Source organism: Brachypodium distachyon, chromosome 4, assembly GCF_000005505.3.
Source record: "Brachypodium distachyon strain Bd21 chromosome 4, Brachypodium_distachyon_v3.0, whole genome shotgun sequence".
NCBI lineage: Eukaryota > Viridiplantae > Streptophyta > Magnoliopsida > Poales > Poaceae > Brachypodium > Brachypodium distachyon.
This window is the reverse complement of record NC_016134.3, coordinates 12,701,441-12,707,440: the sequence shown is the minus strand read 5'-3', so window position 1 is coordinate 12,707,440 and position 6,000 is coordinate 12,701,441. Positions and strand designations below refer to the sequence as shown.

Sequence of the window (6,000 nt, the reverse complement as noted above, 5' to 3'; positions counted from 1 at the left end):
AGATGCACCCAAGGCCCGAGGGAGCCGGTAAGGGCAATTAAATGGTTACTACCAGGCAAGCATCCCGTTGGGGGCATCAAGGCCTCAGATCACGCGCTGGTGGCAAATATAAAAGACGACGGAGTTTCGAGTCTTGGGCCCTCGGATGCTTTAACGGAGTAGTAAACTGTTTCCCTCACGCGCAGACAAGTATTGGAGTAGTATACTGTTACTCTCTCACAGCTTACAGAACTATAATTGCTGCCATCAAAGTAAAGCATCACATGGAGGAGCAACACTACAAAAACACTATGCCAGGCTTCGGATCTCGCACTTGTTGCTGGTAAGCCAGTGGCATCGTGGTCTTCAACGAGCATCTAACAGCTTGCTTAAATTACTCACTCTCCTTGGCTCACTATCTTGACTTGCTCACATCCTTCTCCTCACTCTTTGCGTCTTCCAGTGCGTACCTGATCAACATTGATGTTCCTCAGTGATGGATTGCACGGATAATATAGTGAAGATGCTTGAGTACATGAACGACATACACCATTTCCTTGGCTTGCGTACATTTAGCCTGTGGTTGTTACCTGTTACTGAAGATGATGGCAATACGTTGTATTTCTGAATCTTTGACTGTGTGAGTGAAAGATCAGGAACTAAACAAGTAGGATTAATGGTAGCTGCAAGTCAATGTCTCATTGGGAGCCCATGAAGTGAAGTAATTAATGGCTTCAAGGCAAGAATTCCATAGGGCGAAACGAAGCCTCAAATCTGGCGTGTTGTGGGCCTGGGCGTGGCGGTGGGCCAACACGGCCTTCTTCCTTGGGGTCGCCAAGTAGTTTTCTGTAACTCACTCAATTTTTGTGAGGACTCTGGCGATATTCATTGGGCCAATACAGTTTTAACGAAATTGTGTGAGCCCCTTCCCTGGTGGCCTTCGGGTGGATATGGGCCGCAACTGTACCTTTTCTATGGGCTACTTCTTTACAACTGGCCCATAGGCGGAGACCGGCCGCCGGAGCCGGACCACCCACACGACCATGGACACGGAAGCTCTCAAAAAAAAAAAAAACCCCACGGACACGGACGGAGAACGGCGGCGGCGTTCTCATGGTTCGCCCGCCGCCCTCAGCCTCGCCCCGGCATGGGATCGAGGGCCGGTGCCTACTGCCGCTGACGGGGACGAGACTCGCGAAAAAGAAGGTAAATTTCTTATCTGGAAAACGAGGAGGGATAGGTGGCGGTGATTTTGATAGATCAGATCAGGCAGCGACAAGTTCAGGGTGCTGAATTTTGATTTCATCCAAGTTTATTCACATCTTCTAATTGATAAACCGATTGGTTCCAAGCCTGTTCTGTTCTTGCTCCTCCATCCACTCGCGCTTGCTGATTGATACAAGGAGCAATTTCATCACGAGTTCGTATTCTTCTCACAATGATTTAACCAACTAGCTCAATCGGCGATTTCCTTCTAGCAGTCTCCATTCCAGGAACTTCGTTTCAATACTTGGTATATGCGATTGTATTTAACCTTGCAGATGCCTCGTTGGCTAGCAAAAGCCACATTCTCTGGAATTTTCGTATAATTATTTATAGGGATATTATATTCTCCTTTTAATTTACTGATTCACATAGTTATATAACCAACATTTATCTGCACTACATTTGATCCTAATGTATCCATGTTAATTACAATTGTTGTACTACACATGACATGAGGGCTTAACCACCAAAAATAGCTCAGCAGTTGATTATTATTCTGTAATAGAAAAACTATGTCTATCGCCCTTACTTCATAAAGGTTTTTATGGAACATCGTCTTATCTTCTTAATTCACTGATTTGTGGACAAAACTGTAATTACTGTGGAACATTACAAGGGTGAGCTAACTATCAGCCTTGGCCCTTATGAGCTTAAACTGAATATCTCAGATTTAGTCACTGATCTGCTACCAAAAATGTGAATTCAAACAGATTCAAGATACTAGAACAGAACTTGCGGCAAATTAAATACTGACTCACATAGTTACATATCCAAGCTTTATTTGCGCCTAATGCAGTGATGTTATTTGCAATCATTGCAGTACACCTGAAATTGAGGGCCTAACCATGATAGCTTCTTGTCCTTTAACACAAGAACTATATCTATCACCCTTGTTCTATCGATTCATGGCGTCAACTTGTTGAACACTATGCAGGACAAATTATGGAAGCGAACTGATGAATGAATAGGGATCAGGAGGGGTGGGGATTGCAACTGCTCCGTCAAGCATTTGTGTCACCTTCAGCATGTTAGGTCGCATGGTTGGGTCCTCCTGGAGGCACCACAGCGCCACTGCCACAAATCTTTCCACCTTCCTAATGTTGAAGACTGCCTCCTCATCACCCTCCACTAGCAACTCAAACCTATGGGACCTATAACAGTCATTTGCCCAATAAGTCAGTATAGTCTGCTCTTCATCAGTGACCTCCAACTCAACATTCCTTCTGCAGCAAACAAGCTCTAGTAGTATCACCCCAAAGCTGTACACATCGACCTTGGAAGTGATCCCAATGTTCTTGAACCACTCAGGGGCTACATATCCTCGAGTACCTCGAATTCCAGTGTTTGTCCGTGTCTGATTTGTCAGCAGAAGCTTTGCTAGGCCAAAGTCTGAAATCTTTGCTACAAGGCTGTCATCAAGAAGAATATTCTGTGGCTTTATGTCACAATGAATGATCTGTGTGCTGCACTCCTCATGTAAGTACAGCAACCCTCTTGCCACCCCAAGTGCGATATGAACTCTGGTGTTCCAATTTGGCCGGACATCATCGAACAGAAGCCGATTGAGTGAGCCGTTGGTCATGAACTCATAAACTAGCAGCCTTTCAGTTCCTTCATTGCAGAAACCAAGCAACCATACCAAGTTCTTGTGGAATGTCTGCCCAATGGTTTGGACTTCTACCATGAATTCCTTTTCAGTTTCTGGTTGAACCTTGTTGATCTTCTTGACGGCGATGTAGGTCCCATGCTCATCTTGCAACTGACCCTTGTAGACAACACCAGAGGCACCACTACCTAATACCTCATGGAAATTATCAGTTGCTTTCTCCAGCTCCTTGTAAGTGAAGGTCCTCAGGGATTATTGAGATTTACTTGACCCTTGTGCCGATTGCGCTTTCTTTCTGGTGATACTGCAATAAGCACCAAAAACTAGAATGGAGATAAGGATACAGTTCACCAATACAGAACAACCTAGAAGCAAGGAGCTCCCTAGTGCCCAATACTTCCTGTTCTTCTTCCATTTGGTGGAGGCACTACTGAACTCAGACTGAGAATTGTTGCTACTTGGAACCTTGAGAAGAACTGTCCTCTGGACATAGTCAGCCATATTCCCATTTGACAAATGGAGCTTCTTCTTCCAGCAAGTGCTTGTGCTTTGGTTGTACACTGCCAACGCACAAAAGCAATCAATCACACACAGCCTTGCACAGTCGTGCTATCGGCTCGTACCACTCATAGTCAGATAGTGGCCAATCTACACCGCGAATTGGTATCAGATCAAACTGTGCAAGCGCTGATGCCTCATCCAGGTTGCAGTTTTGAGGCTCGAAGTCCTGTTTGCATCCTCTGTACTTCCTCTCCTCATCGAAGAACTTGTACTGCGGTGGGCAAGCACAGCTTACTGTCTGGCTCTTGGTGCCATCAAAGGTGCAGTAACTATTAAATCCGCACACGCCACTGCCATATTCACTAACTACCGCATTGCAGATGTTCTGGGGCAGCAAGCTCACTGCCGTCCACACCTCACCACCAAGAATACTGGATTTTGGATTCTTTGGGTAGACATATTGCTGAAAAACACCATCCGTGTCAAGGGTAGCACGGTGAAAGTAGTCTTTCATAGATCCTAGCACACCTGACGTGATGTTGATCTCGGTGCCATTTGTTAGGAGGAAGTGCACCCTGCCAGTTTCATTAAACACCAACTGTGAGCCGTTCCTGGCCGTGCTAGTAGATCAATAAGTGTCATACTGATGGCCAGAGGGCACAGCAACGAGTTTAAATGCAAGGTTCCCATCAGTTCCCACGTCAAGGAGAAACCTTCCATTGGAGTAGTCAGTGATGTCAAGTCGGGCACGGAGTGACTTGCTGGGACTCTGGTTGCAGGGCAACACTTGGGTAGGCAGAATGGTGTCTGATGGCGCATCAAATGTCTGCCACTTTGTGTTGCCATCTGCAGCAACGAGCGCAAAGTTTCCAATGTCTCTCATGGAGGCGGAGGCCACCCCGGTCACTTGGGGATTCCAGATCTCCTTACCAGAGGGATCACGAAGTGAGAGTGTGCCATCCATGGTGAGCTGGAGCACAGAGCCGGGTGGCGCCTGTACTACAATTGGATCCTGCCCGGATGATAGATCTTGTGCAGTAGTCTTGGCATACCAAGCCACTGTCTTGTCACCGATCTTGTTGAACCAGACGGCAAGGAGGTAGAAGGAGTTGTTGCCCTCAATGGGCCGGAAGCCAAAAGCAAAGTCACCGGAAGGTGAGAGCCATGAGGAGTTTGGCCCCTGGGTTGCCAAAGTGGTGCCTAAGGTGATGTTTTTCTGAGCTTGGGTAGATGCTGAGGAGGCTAGTAGTAGTAACAGCGTGGGCAAGAGGAGCAGAGGAGCCATTGTTGTTCTACGGTGCAGGTTCTATCTTCCTGCGGCTGATCAGTGATGGCAAACTTATGCACTTGTGCGCCTTGAAACAAATGGCACTTGACAGTCCTTTTCGCCATGGAATTCCACATGCCTGAGAAACCAGGTACTTGCCTGAGTGGAACAAGTGTATGGTAGCTCAACGCAATTCCAAAGAAGCTAGTGGAATCCCTGGAAATATTTGCCTCGTCAAAAGCAGATGATAGTGCAGCAGGAAGATCATTCCCTGTCTTTGAGAATTGAGATTGCTCCAAGATAATAACGGAAGTCCTTGTTGATATAGACAGCCTGATGGGGTGTGAGCTTATGATTGGCTTGATGAGCAGAATTAGCTAGTCTTTTCCTGGTCTACACTCCAGGACAAAAAGACATTTTGCATGACTTGGCTTGTTCGACAGAAGGGAAGTCAGAGAGCTTCTGTCTTTTTTTTCTACAGATATTCTCTGCTGATGAGGGTGGACAAGTAGTAGAAAAGCTGGGACGTATGCTCGATCAGTGGACATGTGTGTGGCTTAATTTTTTTCCTGGTTTGTGCTAATTCGATAGTATGTCTTTTACCCACAGCAGTTAAATATGGTGAGCTGCTCAGAAATATGAAATATTTTTCCACTGCTCCATGTTGCTCCATGAATAAGTCGTGACTTGTCAGTCATGAAGTTACTCAATCTAGAAAGGTGATTCTAAGAGAAATGCATGGCAAACGAGGGGCGGTATCTCTTGTGTGGCACACATATTTCTCATGATATATAAAGTATACCTTTGCTCAGAGATATCATATACATATGAGATGTCTGTACTACCAATCTTAGTCCTCTTTTTTATTATCAATGTAACTAATTTTAACTCTGTTTCATTTTAGGATCCGTCGACCAAGGATTGGTGGATACTGGCCAACTAAAGTTTTCACAAAAAAGGGAGATAAAGTAAATGTATGGCCATCGGATATTGACCAAATTGTATTTGATGGACAAGCCGGGGGTCCAACTGTTACACCACAAATGGGAAGCGGACATTTTGCAGAAAAGCTCACTATGCCAGGGATATAGGGACATAGCAGTTATGAACAACAATGGTGTACTTATCCCGTTTGACTAGGACAAGACTTTGCTTATTCTACTAAACTCCCGTGCTACACTGTCGATGGATATGCGCACAACCACACAGGAGCACATGTCTACCCGGGTGGTTGTTGACAGAATAATGGCTTTTATGTATTGATGCTTGGGCTGAATAATAAGAAATCTTTATGGGCAGCTGTAATGTGTTAAAAACTTGATCATAAGGCCTATGTGACAAACCTTAAGGGTGACCTTTTACACATTTTTTATGATCATGA

At 45.4% G+C, this 6,000-nt stretch overlaps 1 long non-coding RNA gene and 1 pseudogene across 1 annotated transcript; one reads left to right on the top strand and one right to left on the bottom strand.

Annotated features, from left to right (window-relative positions):
- The first annotated feature begins 1,019 nt into the window (after positions 1–1,019).
- Positions 1,020–5,984, top strand: LOC104584472. The gene is made up of 2 exons (XR_732179.3): positions 1,020–1,185; positions 5,524–5,984. It is a non-coding gene; the product is annotated as an uncharacterized LOC104584472 (long non-coding RNA).
- Positions 2,008–5,356, bottom strand: LOC100825230 (annotated as a pseudogene).
- Positions 5,985–6,000: the final 16 nt, after the last annotated feature.